The 15,228-nt window shown below is 54.1% G+C and overlaps 1 pseudogene; it reads right to left on the reverse strand.

Moving 5' to 3' along the window:
* Positions 1 to 207: 207 nt before the first annotated feature.
* Positions 208 to 13,064, reverse strand: LOC119921761 (annotated as a pseudogene).
* Positions 13,065 to 15,228: the final 2,164 nt, after the last annotated feature.

Below are 15,228 nucleotides of genomic sequence, written 5' to 3' on the forward strand. Positions count from 1 at the left end.
GTTCTGTCCTTCTACCACCCCCCCCCCCCCGCCCAGGGCTGCGGAGATGGGAAAGCCTGACACACGAGACAGAGAAAAGAAGAAGACAGAGAAATTAATCCGTCAGTCGATGGTATTTCCAGAGCGCTTACCATGTGCATTGTAGTGAGCGCTAGGGAGAATATAGTCAACTAGAATGAGCAGACATATCTCCTAGCCCATAGGGAGCTAGCAGTCTAGGGGGAAATAGCCGCTAGAGGCTCAGAGGGCCAGCATTCAGAAAGCGAATGACAGAGAAAAGCAAGACAGAGGAGGAAGCACAGAGCATGGCGAGAGACAGAAGAGGGAAAAAGAGAGAGAGAGAGAGTGAGAGAGAGAGAGAGATAGAGAGGGAGAGAGAGAGAGAGAGAGAGAGAGAGAGAGAGAGAGAGATTAGGGGACAGATGGAAAGGGTGCGTGTCTTTGTTTAGGACTCACTCTGGAAAATGATTTTGAACGTCTCGTAGGAGAGCAGCGGGCTTGCGGTATAGAAAGTGATGGTGTGTACTGTGGGGAAAGGGAACAAACCATTATTTTCCTCGTTTGTTTGCCCATCCATCCGCCCACCCACTTCCCGGAAGGATGGCTGGAAGGACTTGGCTTCCATATCCAGCCCCCTGAGTCAAGGAGGAGGAGCCAAGAGAGGCCTCCTCTGGGAACTGGCCAAGAAAAGGGGTCGGGCCAGATGGTATGGCATTACTTTTTTGGTTTTTGGTTTGCATGCTTGCTTGCTTTCCCCAGTGCCCTCCACTCCCCACTCACCGAGGAAGACAACGGCCGCAAATTTCACATCTGGTTGGATGCAGTTGATATAGGCCAGAGCTTGTGACGAGAAAATGGGATGGAAGTCCCCAAAGCTCTTCATCTGGGAAGGAGGAGAAGAAGAGTGAGAGACCTCAACCCATCCCCAACCTCCTTGACGATGCGCCCCAACTTCCACTTCCACTACAGGACACGGGGTTCTCAACCTCCTCCTGGTCCCTTTGGCAAATCAAACTCTCTAGACGGTAAGGTCATTGCGGGCCGGGAACGTGTCCACCAACCATTCAACTGTGCTCTTCGAGGAGCTCGGTACAGTGCTGTGTATAGAATAATGACCCAACATATCCCACCTATGTGCCCCGCAGGAGGGATCCGCGCCCACGGTTCCCACGCCAGACCCAAGGACACCCCTTCCCAGCCCCCACCCATCCCTGAGGTACTCACCAATGACGTCCAGATGGTACCATAGGCCCTGCTCTCCCTCTCTTCCCACCTCAACGTCCATCCGACGACTCTGGAGTTCCTCCAGCCGATATTCTGGGCCAGCCAGAAGAATGTACATCTGGCTTTCTGGAAACAGAGAACCCGAGGGGTGGGTGTCAGGGGGCGGCAGAGCCCCGACCCAGGGGCCCAGAGAGGATGGGTACTGCGGAGGGTGGGGTAACCTCACTTTGCCCACTGTCGGGTGCTCGTCCTTCAGGTGGAAGAGGACGGGGAGGAGACAGCAGATCAGCTTCTGACAGAGACGAGATTTTGGATCCGTCACACAGCTACCGGCCACGGCTGCCAGCAGCTCCAGGGCTGCCACCCGCACTTGGGGTCTTTCCTGAGGAGAAATCCCCGGTGGAGTGTGTGGGAGGGGCAGTAGATGAGGGGAGGGCTGCGGGCATCGGATCGGGGGCTGTGGACCCCAGAGCAGGGACAACGTAGGGATTGAGGTCTTCAGGGGGAGAGTAAGGAGTGAGGACATCGCCGGCATAGGGGGGGACGCAGTGCCGGGCGGGGGGCGGGGGTGAGCCCTGGCTCGCCGCGGGTCTGACGAGCTGCGGAAGGGCAGCCAATGCCCCGAGCCCTGTGGGAACTGTGGAAGCGGCCGCCTCTGGGCTCTGGCACAGCCGGGGTCGGGGCGGGAGTTCCCGGGCTCCGGCCCTGCGGCGGCTGCTCCCCTGTCAATCAATCAATCAATCAATCGTATTTATTGAGCGCTTACTATGTGCAGAGCACTGTACTAAGCGCTTGGGAAGTACAAATTGGCATCACATAGAGACAGTCCCTACCCAACAGTGGGCTCACAGTCTAAAAGGGGGAGACAGAGAACAGAACCAAACATACCAACAAAATAAAATAAGTAGGATAGAAATGTACAAGTAAAATAAATAAATAGAGTAATAAATATGTACAACCATATATACATATATACAGGTGCTGTGGGGAAGGGAAGGAGGTAAGACGGGGGGATGGAGAGGGGGACGAGGGGGAGAGGAAAGAAGGGGCTCAGTCTGGGAAGGCCTCCTGGAGGAGGTGAGCTCTCAGCAGGGCCTTGAGAGTCCCCTCGAGACCCTCAGACTCACGTCGTCAAAGAACGGGCTCAGCATTAGGACGATATCCTTACGGAGGTGGCCGAGTCCTCGACTGCCCAGGCTGCGGGCGCTGAGAGTCGCCGCGTCCATGGCCGCTAGGAGCCCCTACTGGTCCTTCTGGGTGATGCCCTCCAGGAGGAAGGGGAGCTGAGCAAGGAGCACTGGGCGTTGAGGAGACGAGGGCAAAGAGGGCGACAGGGAGGCGGTCCGCCCCGAGACGGCTCCCCTGGCCCCTCGATCCTGGGCCCCCACCCGGACTGCCCATCCCGGGGCCGCCCCCGACCCCTCCCGGGAGTCCTTTGTCGCCCTGCTTCCACTGCCCAATCTGGGCCCTCCCCGGGAGCGGAGTGCTCTCAAAGACTGTCCGGGTCCCGGGCTGGTGTTCCCCTCGTTCCTACACCCTATGGGGGTGGTCCTAGGGCTGGGCCCCTGACCTTGTCGTGGTTGAGGGTCAGGCTGGTGAGGGCCTGCAGGCTGATGACTCGCACCACGGGGTCGTGGTCCTTTAGGCCGTCCCGGAGGATGAACCGCACGACCTTGGGATCCAGGACAGTCTTCATGCCGGGGGTCCAGATCAACTGCCACAGAAAACCGTGTCTGCACCTGGACCGCGTAGGCCAAGGGGGCGGGAGTCTGATGCTCGGGAAGGCGGAGACGGGAACCGCAGAGAGGGGGCAACGAGTGCCAAGCTGTTTGGGACGGGGGCGGGGACCAGTACCTCCCCGCTCCCCTCCAACCTCTGCCCACCCTCTCACCCGGGGTTCGGGGTCCGAGGGTCCTTGGCTGAAGGTGACAGTGCCCACTGCGGATCCGAGCCGTCTTTCCGGGGCCCTATACCCCTGTTCTTGCCTCGGTCAGCAGCCCCATGGTCACACTCCGGCCTGCGGGTCTTTCTCCTGCAAAGAGCAGGCCACCATTTACAGGAGTTCGGCCACCATCGGGCACCTGCTCTGAACCAGGGTCCTGGGGGAAATAGCCCCGTAGGTCTGAGCTCAGAGAGGAGTCCGGAAAGCCCCGGGGCCGGGGAATAGGAGCTCGGGGAGGGCCAAGGGTAGGGCAGTTAACTGCGGAGGCCAATCCCCACCCGCTCGTCCAGCCCAATTTCGTGGGGGATCCTGCCCACCCCGTCACACACACACACACACACACACACACACACACACACACACACCTGGCCAGAAGGGCCATGGCCTCGTGGAAGGTGTTGAGGGATAAGAAGAGTTGCCAGCCATCCTGCAACTCCATGGCTATGAAGCTCTGCCAACATCCTCTGGTGGACAGAAGCCCCCCTCAGGGCCTCCAGGACCGTCCTGAAAGCAACGAGGGTTGGGGGGTTCAAGGCGGGGTGGGTGGTGCGAGAGGACCAGAGGGTGTCCGGCAGTCCTGCCGATTCTGGACATGTTCCAAAAAAGTCTTGTCCTGTCACAGGCTACCCCTACCCCCAAGGGTAGGACACGCGAGACCTGACCTCCAAATCCCCCATCCCTGCCATGTTTGGTCCCCAGCCCAGCAGGGACAACCTGGACCAGGAGCTCCCTGGAATTTCTGCCATCTCCGGCCTCCCAGACCCACGGCCCATCGGCTCCCCGGCCCCTTGGAGCCCCCGGCCCCAATTCAGAGTCCTCGAGGGATCTGTCCGGTGATCGGGGGATGAGCCATCCGCACTTGGAGTATCTCCTTCACGGGTCCCTCTCCCTCAACTCCACATCCCTCCGGTCACTCACCTCCAGGGACTGAGGGCACAAGGGACAGTGGGCTCAACGGCCAAGAGCACTCGTTCCCCCACCAGGCCCAGCTCCAGCACGTACTGGATCTGGATGATGAAGGCCAGGAACAGCTGGGGGAGGAGTTGAGCCACAGCCTCCGAGTACTCCACAGCAAAGAGAAGCTCATATAACGTGTTCACAGCCTGGTGGGGTGGCACATGGGCTCAGCCAGAAGTTCCCCCCAACCCGACCTGCCCGTTGGCCTCTGTCCACGGCTCCCTTTGACCCCACACCCAGGGCCCACTCTGAGCCGAAGCCCCGGGCAGGGATAGGCAGCACCCAGCTCGGTGGCCCCTCTCGGGGTTTGGCCCCCTGTGTCCTCGAGGACAGCCCCCGACTCCCACCCCTGGAGCCCTGGGCAACCTCCCCAGGCAGCAGGGGATGGGTTGGAAGGAGTGGGAAGAGGTGGGGCAGGTGTGGGGCTCAGGGCTAAGGGCTGAGGGCTCCAGCCAGGCCTGCCCTTTGATCCGTCCTTCTGGGTCTCACCGCGATGGATCCTCGGGTGTGCCTATCCCACTCGGTCCTGTTGCTCTCCTCAGGTAGAGGTCGTACCAACACTCTACGAAGCAGTTCCCGCAGCATGCAGGAGGCGATGGAAGCATCCGCCCCTACAGAGTTCCAAACCTCAAGGACCTGCCTGTAGAGCCACAACCCGGTCTCAACTTTTCCCACCTCTCCCCCAGCACCGGCCCAGGATCCAGCCCCAGAGGGGACCAAGGCATTGCGGGGACCCTGGATTGCAGCCTTGGGGGCCTGGGAATCTCCCCACCACTCACCTGCCTGTGCCTCCCACCCAGGACCGGCCCCTTAGGCGGAGACCAAGGAGAGCCGAGGCCCCCAGTTTCCATACAACTGCCGAGGTTCGCACTAGGCCCCCACCCCGGAGGAATCCGGTGTCGTTCATCCCGGGTCTGTCCCAGCTGGGGCCTTTTCGTCCCGAGGAGCTGGGGGGCGATGGTGGCCGTACCTGTTCAGAGGTATTGAGTACTCGAGGAAGACCTGCACTGTCTCCCGAGTGTGGTGACAGGCCAGCAGGGCCAGGGCTTCCTTGAAGAGGGTCTTCCCAGCCTGGGGGTCGGAGAAGATGTGGTGCTCAAACACGCTTCTTGCCAAGTCGGCCGCCTGTAGGCCTCCTCAAAAATCTCCAGTGGCTACCAATCAATCTGCGCATCAGGCAGAAACTCCTCACCTTCGGCTTCAAGGCTCTCCATCACCTCGACCCCTCCTACCTCACCTCCCTTCTCTCCTTCTACAGCCCACCCCGTACCCTCCGCTCCTCTGCCGCTAATCTCCTCACCGTGCCTCGTTCTCGCCTGTCCCGCCATCGACCCGCGGCCCACGTCAACCCCCGGGCCTGGAATGCCCTCCCTCTGCCCATCCGCCAAGCTAGCTCTCTTCCTCCCTTCAAGGCCCTACTGAGAGCTCACCTCCTCCAGGAGGCCTTCCCAGACTGAGCCCCTTCCTTCCTCTCCCCCTCGTCCCCCTCTCCATCCCCCTCAATTTACCTCCTTCCCTTCCCCACAGCACCTGTATATGTGTATATATGTTTGTACATATTTATTACTCTATTTATTTATTTATTTACTTTACTTGTACATATCTATTCTATTTATTTTATTTTGTTAGTATGTTTGGTTTTGTTCTCTGTCTCCCCCTTTTAGACTGTGAGCCCACTGTTGAGTAGGGACTGTCTCTATATGTTGCCAACTTGTACTTCCCAAGCGCTTAGTACAGTGCTCTGCACACAGTAAGCACTCAATAAATACGATTGATTGATTGATTGAGGCAGACGGTCAAATTCGAACTCGACAACCCCGCCAGACATCCCTTCCCGTCGTATCCCCCATTCCCACTGACCCCCCTCCACCCCCACCCCACGAACCCTGCCCGGCCAGGCCGTCTGGGCCCCAAGAAGCAAAGCGGTGAAGGCCCCAGTCCACAGAGCAGGGGTCCGGAAGTGCTGGCGAACTGAGTGGGGAGAAGCCGCAGAAGGGAGAGCGAGAGACTCCCACTCCTCAAGAACCTCCAGTGGTTGCCCATCCACTTCCACATCAGGCAGAAACTCCTCACCAGTGGGTAAGCACACCACCACCTTGCCCCCTATTTCCTACTGATTTTCAACTACAACCCTGCCCGCGCACTTTGCATTTCTAATGCCAACTTCCTCACTGTACTTACTGTTTTCAAGGTACTCACTCTACCTCCATCTCATCCAGACTGCTGCCAACCTATCGCCCATGACACACCTCTGGCCTGGAACGCCCTCTCTCCTCAGATCCGACAGGCAATGACTTACTGTGGGCAGATCTACTCCACGAAGTCTTCCCTGACTAAGCCCCCGCCCTTTCCTCTTCTTCCACTTGCTTCTGCGTCAGCATGACCTGTTCTCTTTATTCATTCCCCCAGCCAGCCAGTCAGCCAGCCAGCCCCTCGGCACTCACGTCCATATCTCTCATTTTTTGTTTTCTCTTACTATCTGTCTCCCCCCTCTAGACTGACAGCACATGGTGGACAGGGAATGGTTCATTTTCTGTTATATCGGACTCTCCCATTTGCTTAGCACAGTGCTCTCAACACCGGAAGTGCTTAAAAAATGATTGACTGACTGATTTTTCCTGTTCTTCGATGCTTAGTATTGTTCACTGCCCTTATAAAACTCCCATTTTTTAAAATTTGATAGACTCATAAATAGATATTCTAATGAGTCCTGTCCTGTGGAACGATTTTGAGTATTGCCCCACTGCGCTACTGCTCGTTCAGCTGGGCATAACTGAAAATAAATCAGGATTGGGTATTTGGAAGACTATTTTGTGGGCACACCGCCACGATTCCAAGTGCCACATTTCACCTGAAACGGTAACCTAAGAAGTTGTGTTGTGCAACAGGGGCATCATTAAATAGTACAGACACACGGGAAGATATAAAATTAGGAAAATGTAGGTCTCAGAATGCCTAATCCTTTGGTTTCCAGATCTGGAAAAATTGCCATTGCAGATAAAACGTGCCAGTTTTGTGGAGATGGCCGATGGGGAGAAATGATACGTTCACTTTAGTTACTGATTCCTATCCGTTCATTCATTCACTCAGTCATTCAACTGCAGTCATTGAGCGCTTACAGTGTGTCAGGCACTGTATTAAGCGCTTGGGAGAGTAAACTAGAACAACCAACAAACACATTTCTGCCCACGACGTGCGTACAGTCTTGAGGGGGCGACAGGTATTAATATAAATCAGTAAATGATAAATAGATAAAAAGTAAATAAATTACAGTTCTACACAGATTCATACCGATGTGCCCTGGGGATCAGAGTGAAGATGAATGAAGGAGAAAGTGAGAGCGGCACAGAAGGGAATCAGAGAAGAGGAGAGGAGGGCCTAGTCAGGGTAGGATTTTTGGAGGAAAAGTGCCTTCACTAAGGTTTCGAAGTGGGGGACAGAAAGTATCTGAAGCAGAGAAGCAGCGTGGCTCAGTGGAAAAAGCCCAGGCTTGGGAGTCAGAGGTCGGGGGTTCTAATTCCGGCACCACCACTTGACAGCTGTGTTACTCAGGGCAAATTACTTAACTTCTCTGTGCCTCGGTTACCTCATCTGTAAAATGGGAATTAAGACTGTGAGCCCCAGGTGGGACAACCTGATAACCTTGTATCTATTCCAGGGCATCATCCCCGTCAGCTCTTCCATACATTTAATTCCCTTCTCAGGCCTCCGGCTCCTCCCCCTCCTACTTCCCTCACCCCCAACGATCTGGCCTCCTACTTCATTAACAAAATTAAATGCATCAGGTCCGACCTCACCAAAGTCACTCCCCCACCTTCTCCAACCCCCCGGCTCTCAGCACTCTCTGCTACTCTCCCATCCTTCCCAGCAGTATCTTCAGAGGAGCTCTCCTCCCTCCTCTCAAGCGCTATTCCGGCCACCTGTCCTTCTGACCCCATTCCCTCTCATCTCATGAAATTTCTTGTTCCATCCCTTCTCCCCTCCTTAACTTCCATCTTCAACCGCTCACTATCTACTGGTTCCTTCCCCTCCGCCTTCAAACATGCCAATGTCTCTCCCATCTTAAAAAAACCCTCTCTTGACCCCACCTCACCTTCAAGTTATCGCCCCATCTCCCTCATACCATTCGTTTCCAAACTCCTTGAACGAGTTGTGTACACATGCTGCCTCGAATTCCTCAACACCAACTCTCTCCTCGACGCCCTCCAATCTGGCTTACGACCCTACATTCCACGGAAACTGCCCTCTCAAAGGTCACCAATGACCTCCTGATTGCCAAATCCAACGGCTCATACTCTATCCTAATCCTCCTCGACCTCTCAGCTGCCTTCGACACTGTGGATCACCCCCTTCTCCTCAACAAGCTATCCAACCCTGGCTTCACAGACTCCGTCCTCTCCTGGTTCTCCTCATCTCTCCGGTGGTTCATTTTCAGTCTCTTTTGCAGGCTCCTCTTCCCCCTCCCATCCCCTCACTGTGAGGGTTCCCCAAGGTTCAGTTCTCGGTCCCCTTCTGTTCTCGATCTACACTCACTCCCTTGGTGGCTTCATTTGCTCCCAAGGCTTCAACTATCGTCTCTACGCTGATGACACCCCAATCTACATCTCTGCCTCTTCTCTCTCCCCCTCCCTCCAGGCTCGCATCTCCTCCTGCCTTCAGGACATCTCCATTTGGATGTCTGCCCGCTGCCTAAAACTCAACATGTCCAAGACTGAACTCCTTGACTTCCCTTCCAAACCCTGCCCTCTTCCTGACCTTCCCATCACTGTGGACGGCACTACCATCCTTCCCGTCTCACAAGCCCGCAACCTTGGTGTCATCCTCGGCTCCGCTCTCTCATTCACCCCCCACATCCAAGCCATCACCAAAACCTGCCGGTCTCAGCTTCACAACGTTGTCAAGATCCGCAATTTCCTCTCCATCCAAACCGCTACCCTGCTCGTTCAAGCTCTCATCGTATCTCGTCTGGACTACTGTATCAGCCTCCTATCTGATCTCCCATCCTGGTGTCTCTCCCCACTTCAATCCATAATTCACGCCGCTGCCCGGATTGTGTTTGTCCAGAAACGCTCTGGGCATGTTACTCCACTTCTCAAAAATCTCCAGTGGCTACCAATCAATCTGCGCATCGGGCAGAAACTCCTCACCCTCGGCTTCAAGGCTCTCCATCACCTCGCCCCCTCCTACCTCACCTCCCCTTTCTCCTTCTACAGCCCACCCCGTACCCTCCGCTCCTCTGCCGCTAATCTCCTCACCGTGACTCGTTCTCGCTTGTCCCGCCGTCGACCCCCGGCCCACGTCATCCCCCGGGCCTGGAATGCCCTCCCTCTGCCCATCCACCAAGCTAGCTCTCTTCCTCCCTTCAAGGCCCTACTGAGAGCTCCCCTACTCCAGGAGGCCTTCCCAGACCGAGCCCTCTCCTTCATCTCCCCCTCGTCCCTCTCTCCATTCCCCCCGTCTTACCTCCTTCTCTTCCCCACAGCACCTGTATATATGTATATATGTTTGTACATATTTATTACTCTATTTATTTATTTATTTATTTTACTTGTACATATCTATTCTATTTATTTTATTTTGTTAATATGTTTTGTTTTGTTCTCTGTCTCCCCCTTCTAGACTCTGAGCCCACTGTTGGGTAGGGACTGTCTGTATATGTTGCCAAATTTTACTTCCCAAGCGCTTAGTACAGTGCTCTGCACACAGTAAGCGCTCAGTAAATACGATTGATTGATTGATTGATTGATTGATTGGCACATTGTAAGCGCTGAAGGAATGCCATTATAATTACTATTGTTGTCTGTCTGATATGAAAGAGGGCGGGCATTCTGGGCCAGAGGGAGGATGTGGGCGAGAGGTCGACGGCGAGATAGAAGAGATCACGGTAAAGTGAGAAGATTAGCGTTAGAGGAACGAAGCATGCTGCCTGGGTTGAAGTAGGAGAGAAGCTAGGTGAGGTAGGAGGGTACAAAGCAATGAAGTGCTTTAAAGGCCAGGGGGAGGAGTGTTTGTTGAAAACAAAGGTGGATAATAATACAATAATAATGATGATGGAATTTTTTAGGTGCTTACTATGTGCAAAGCACTGTTCTAAGTGCTAGGGGGATACAAGGAGATCACGTTGTCCCACGTGGGGCTCACAGTCTTAATCCCCATTTTACAGATGAGGTAACTGAGGCTCAGAGAAGTTAAGTGACTTCCCCAAGGTCACACAGCAGAAATGTGGGGGAGCCGGGATTAGAACCCATGACCTCCAACTCCCAGGCCCGTGCTCTTTCCACTGATAAGCCACAGCTGGAATTTCTTGGGGAGTGGGGAAACATGGTCTGAACGTTTTTGCAGGAAAATGTTTCAGGAAGCAGAATGGAGTATGGACTGGAGTGTGGAGAGAGAGGAGGCAGGGAGGTCAACAAGGAGGCTGCTACACCAATCAAGGAGGGATAAAATAAGTGCTTGCATCAGTGTGATATCCGATTGGATGGAGTGGAAGGGGTGATGGGGGTGATATTGTGAAGGTAGAATTGAGGGAATTGATTGCTGGCCGGACTGTGTGGGTGGAAGGAGATAGTGGAGTCAATGCTCATGCCAAGGTTATGGGCTTCCTGTGCCCATCTTCCAGGAATTTTTGTGATATTTAGCATTCCATTTTCTGTTGAGTTTCTTTCTGTGAGGATGGGACCCTGTATATATGGGTATATATGGGTACACGGTGGGCCTCCAATTTAGACATGGCAAATGAGAAAATGCCTTCCTGTCTGGGAAATCCTCAGCCTAATGGTTGAGCATCCAAAACGGCACAATTGGCTTAGGAAAGGATTTGGATAAGGCAAAGGTCCAGGAGCTTTCCTGTGTAATACAATTACCTCCTAGAGCCCCACCTTTAGGGAAATGGGGAAGTAGCCAGAGGAGTATTTCCCTGTGGGAGCAGGGGGATGTGACTACCGCCTAATTGTGACTTGAGAAGAGTGAGCGAGGTCTCAGGTGGCAGACAGCCCGGAGACCAGGAAACCACAGAGCATCCCCAAATCATTTATTGGTCATCATGTCCGTCTCCCGCTTCTAGACTGTAAACTTGTTGTGGACATAGAATGTGTCCACAAACTCTACTGTGTGGTACTCTCCCAAGCTTTTAGTCCAGTGATCACTTGATCAATTCCATTGATCGATGGTGCTGGCTTACATCAGAGGGACTGGCTACAATCAGGGTTTATTGGATTGGTTAAGCACTTGGCATGTGGCAGTCACTGCAATTAATGTTGGTGTAGGTGCATGATTATCGGGATGGATACAGTAGCTGTACCACATAGGGCTCAGTGTCTTGATCCCCATTTTTCACATGAGGGAGCTGAGGCCCAGAGATGTGGAGTGACTTGCTAAGATCACACAGCAGCCAGGTAGCAGAGCCAGGATTGGAATACAGGCCCTTCTGTCTCCCAGGCCTAGGGTCTGGGAGACACTGGGTAACTCTGCCTCTTTCTGTGACTTGTGTCACACCATTGTGCCTTGTATCTCTCAGTTGGTCTACAATCCCGAGCCCCCCAGCCCAACACGCCACTTATTGCCTAACATCAAAGGTCAATCCCACTCCCAGCCTCTCCCTCCTCAGACCCCTCCCTCCCCCCACCCCCGGGTTCCTACCGGATTTTCTAAGACTGTGTTCACCTGAAGCAGGGTGGAGAGTATCCGCATTGCCTTCCCCACCCTGGTCAGGTTGGGGCTCCTCAAACAATACAGGATTTGGAGGGAGAGATTACTCAGCTGGGACAAGGTTAGGTTCCTGGTCCAGGACTGGTGGGAGGAGAAGCGGGGGTCAAGGAGCGATGGCACATTCTGACCACTTAATAGTAAGAACAATGATAGCAATAATAATACTAGTACTTGTGACATTTGTTAAGAGTTTACAGTGGGCCAGGCACTGTATATAGCCCTGAGGTGGGTCCCAGCAAATCGGGTTAGACATAGTCCCTGTAGCTCCTGGGGCACACTTTGTCAATCCCCATTTTCTAGTTGAGGGAACTGAGGCCCCGAGATGTGAAATGACTTACCCAAGGTTCCATAGCAGACAGATGGCAGTGCAGGGATTAGAACTCGTGGCCTTCTGACTCCCAGGCCCCCTGGCCTATCCCCTCCCCACTCCCTCCTCACATAGCAGGGAGACCTTCCCCTCCCCGCCCTTCCCCCCCCGCCTCACACCCCGGCCACAGAGAGGCCCAGGCCCAGAGGAATGACCAGGCCCAGGGGGTGTTGGCTCTTACCACCAGATCGCCGTGGGACTGGGATCCGTAGAGCTCACTGAGCACGAGCTCAAAACACCTGCCTGGGAAGGATGGAGAAACCCCGCGGTGAGAACTCGTTCAGTGATGATGATGATGCTATTCGTTAAGCGCTTACTATGTGCCAAGCATTGTGTCTGGGTCTCTTTGCACCCTGCCTCCAATTCCCTCCCCCAGGCACCCCGCCAGCTCCAGAACATTCTGAGGACGGGGCCGTACCCGGCCCCTCGCAACCCCCTTATCAAAAGAAACAAGCCAGGCCTCTGCACCCCACCCTCCATCTCCTCTTTCTATTAACTTTGGTTACGGTACATGCTATGCGCTGACTCTGTGCCACTCTATTAAGCGCTAAGGTAAACAAAAGGTAATTGTGTTGAACACAGTTCATGTCTCACATGAGTGCTCACAATCGATCCCCATTTTCCTGATGAGGTAACTGAGGCATGGGGAAGTGACCTGACTTGCTCAAGGTCACCCAGCAGACAGGGGCCGAGCTGGGACCAGAACCCAGGTCCTTCTGTCTCATAGGCCCGCACTCTGTCCACTACCGTGTCACAGGCTCCTCACCGTTGCTCATCACTTCCTCCTTGAACTCTGTGTCCTCGGGGTCTGGAGCGACCCGGGAGGTGCGGGCGAAAAGCCTTCTGGAATGAGCCTTTCGGGCCCATTCCAGGCAGCGCCGCATCCTGGAGGTCTCACTCGCAGAAAAAAGTCTCCTGGAGCCATAGGAAGAGTTGAAAGAGAGGGAGATGTAAAGGGGGTTGAACGAAGCTCCTGGAATGGGGCACCTATCTCTCCCAATTCCCGGCCTCGGCCTTCCCTCGCAGGTTAGGAATGAGGGAGGCACCTCCAGCACCTCCCATAACTGCCGCTGCCCTCCCCTTCTCCCCTCCTCTTCACCTCCTCCCTTCTGCTGCTCCTCAGCCCCTGTTTCCTTCGGCCCCCAACCCCTGGCCCCAGCCTGGACCCCCTCCCGTTCCCCCTCTCTTGCCCTCCCAGCTGACCACAATCCCGGGCCCGCGGACACAAGAGTGGACTGACCGGATGAATCGAGACATTCTGCTGATCGTTACCACTCGACACTTCTCTACTCTGCTCTACTCTACTCTTCTCTACTCTAATTAAAGTCCCCCTCCCTAGTCCATAACAAGTCCCCCCCGCCTCTTCCTAGCGCTCCCCAATCACCTTCCCTCAACAAATAAACGAAATCCTTCTCTCTCCTATCTACGTTCCAATCTACTCTCATGCTCCGAACCACCAAACTACCACCGAAAGCACCACTAACTCTACAATCACCACCAAAACCTCGGCCAACGTTCCAATAAACAGTTCCCGTCCCCAACGGGCAGACCCCTCGCGCCCGAGCTCTGACATCAGTAGTACATCACAATCAATTGTCAAGCAGGGCTCGAGCCCTTCCCCTTTTCGCTCCCCCACCCCTCCTTTCCTCCACACGATCCCTCCCCCCCCGCCCAACCTATGGCCTCTGACCTGCAGTCTTCGTCCATGTATCCTGAAGATCTGCCTTTTCCCGGCTTTCTTTGTGGACGGTGCCCTCTGCCCCACCCCTCCCCTCCCATAAGGGCACGAGTCAGAACTTGTCCAGTCTCTGCTGTGCAGTTTGGAATGGGGGTAGTGCCCTTTGGGTCTCTGAAATGAGGAGCCTTCCCAGAGCATGGCCAGTCCTCTAATCAGAATCAGAATCATGGAATTTGTTAAGCACTTTCTATGTGCCAAACATTTTCCTCGGCGTTGGGGTGGATACAAAGTAATCAGGTTTAATAACGTCCATGTCCCACATGGGGTTCACAATCTGAATCCCCATTTCAGAGGTGAGGGAACTGAGGCTCAGAGAAGTTAGGTGACCTTACCCAAGGTTACAGCAGCCGAGTGGCAGAGCCGAGATTAGAAACAACTTCCTCTGACTCCCAAATCTGTGCTTTTGGGGCTGCTAAAGTTCTCCAGTCTGGAAGCTCATTATGGGCAGGGAACCAGTCTGCTAATTCTGGTATATCAGACTTTTCCAAGGGCTCAGTACAGTGCTCTGCACATAGTAATAATATTAATAATAGCAGTAATTGTGGTATTTGTTAGGCGCTTTCAATGTGCAGACCACTGTACTATGTGCTGGGGTGGAGATGGGCAAATTGGGTTGGACACAGGCCCTGTCCCACGTGGGGCTCACCGTCTCATCCCCCATTTTACAGATGAAGTAACTGAGACACAGAGAGCTAAAGTGATTTATAGTAAGCACTCATAGCTCATAGCTCTTGTAAGTGCACATAGAGGCAGCACGGCCTAGGAGTCAGAAAGACCTGGTTTGTAATTCCTGGTCTGTCATGTCTCTCCTGTGTGACCTGGGGCAAGTCACTTCTCTTCTCTGGGTCTCAGTCCCTGCATCTGTAAAATGGGGATTAAGACTGCAAGATCTTTATGGACAAGGAATCAATCAATCAATCGTATTTAATGAGCGCTTACTGTGTGCAGAGCACTGTACTATGAACTTGGGAAGTACAAGTTGGCAACATGTAGAGACGGTCCCTACCCAACAGTGGGCTCACAGTCTACACAGAGTACACACTCAATAAATATGTTTGATAGATTAAGCCTATGAATCCCCAAAGGGACAGGGGCTGTTTTCACCTCAGTTTGTCTGTATACACCCTAGTGATTACTACAGTGCTTGGCACATAGTAAGTTCTTAACAAATACCACGCTTATTATGATTATTGTTGTATTATCATTACTATAATTACTGTCAATGAATACCATTGATTGACTGGTAAGAAGAGTGGAGAAGACTCTCTCGCTCTCACCGTCTAGGAGTCCCCT

Source organism: Tachyglossus aculeatus, unplaced genomic scaffold, assembly GCF_015852505.1.
Source record: "Tachyglossus aculeatus isolate mTacAcu1 unplaced genomic scaffold, mTacAcu1.pri SUPER_30, whole genome shotgun sequence".
NCBI lineage: Eukaryota > Metazoa > Chordata > Mammalia > Monotremata > Tachyglossidae > Tachyglossus > Tachyglossus aculeatus.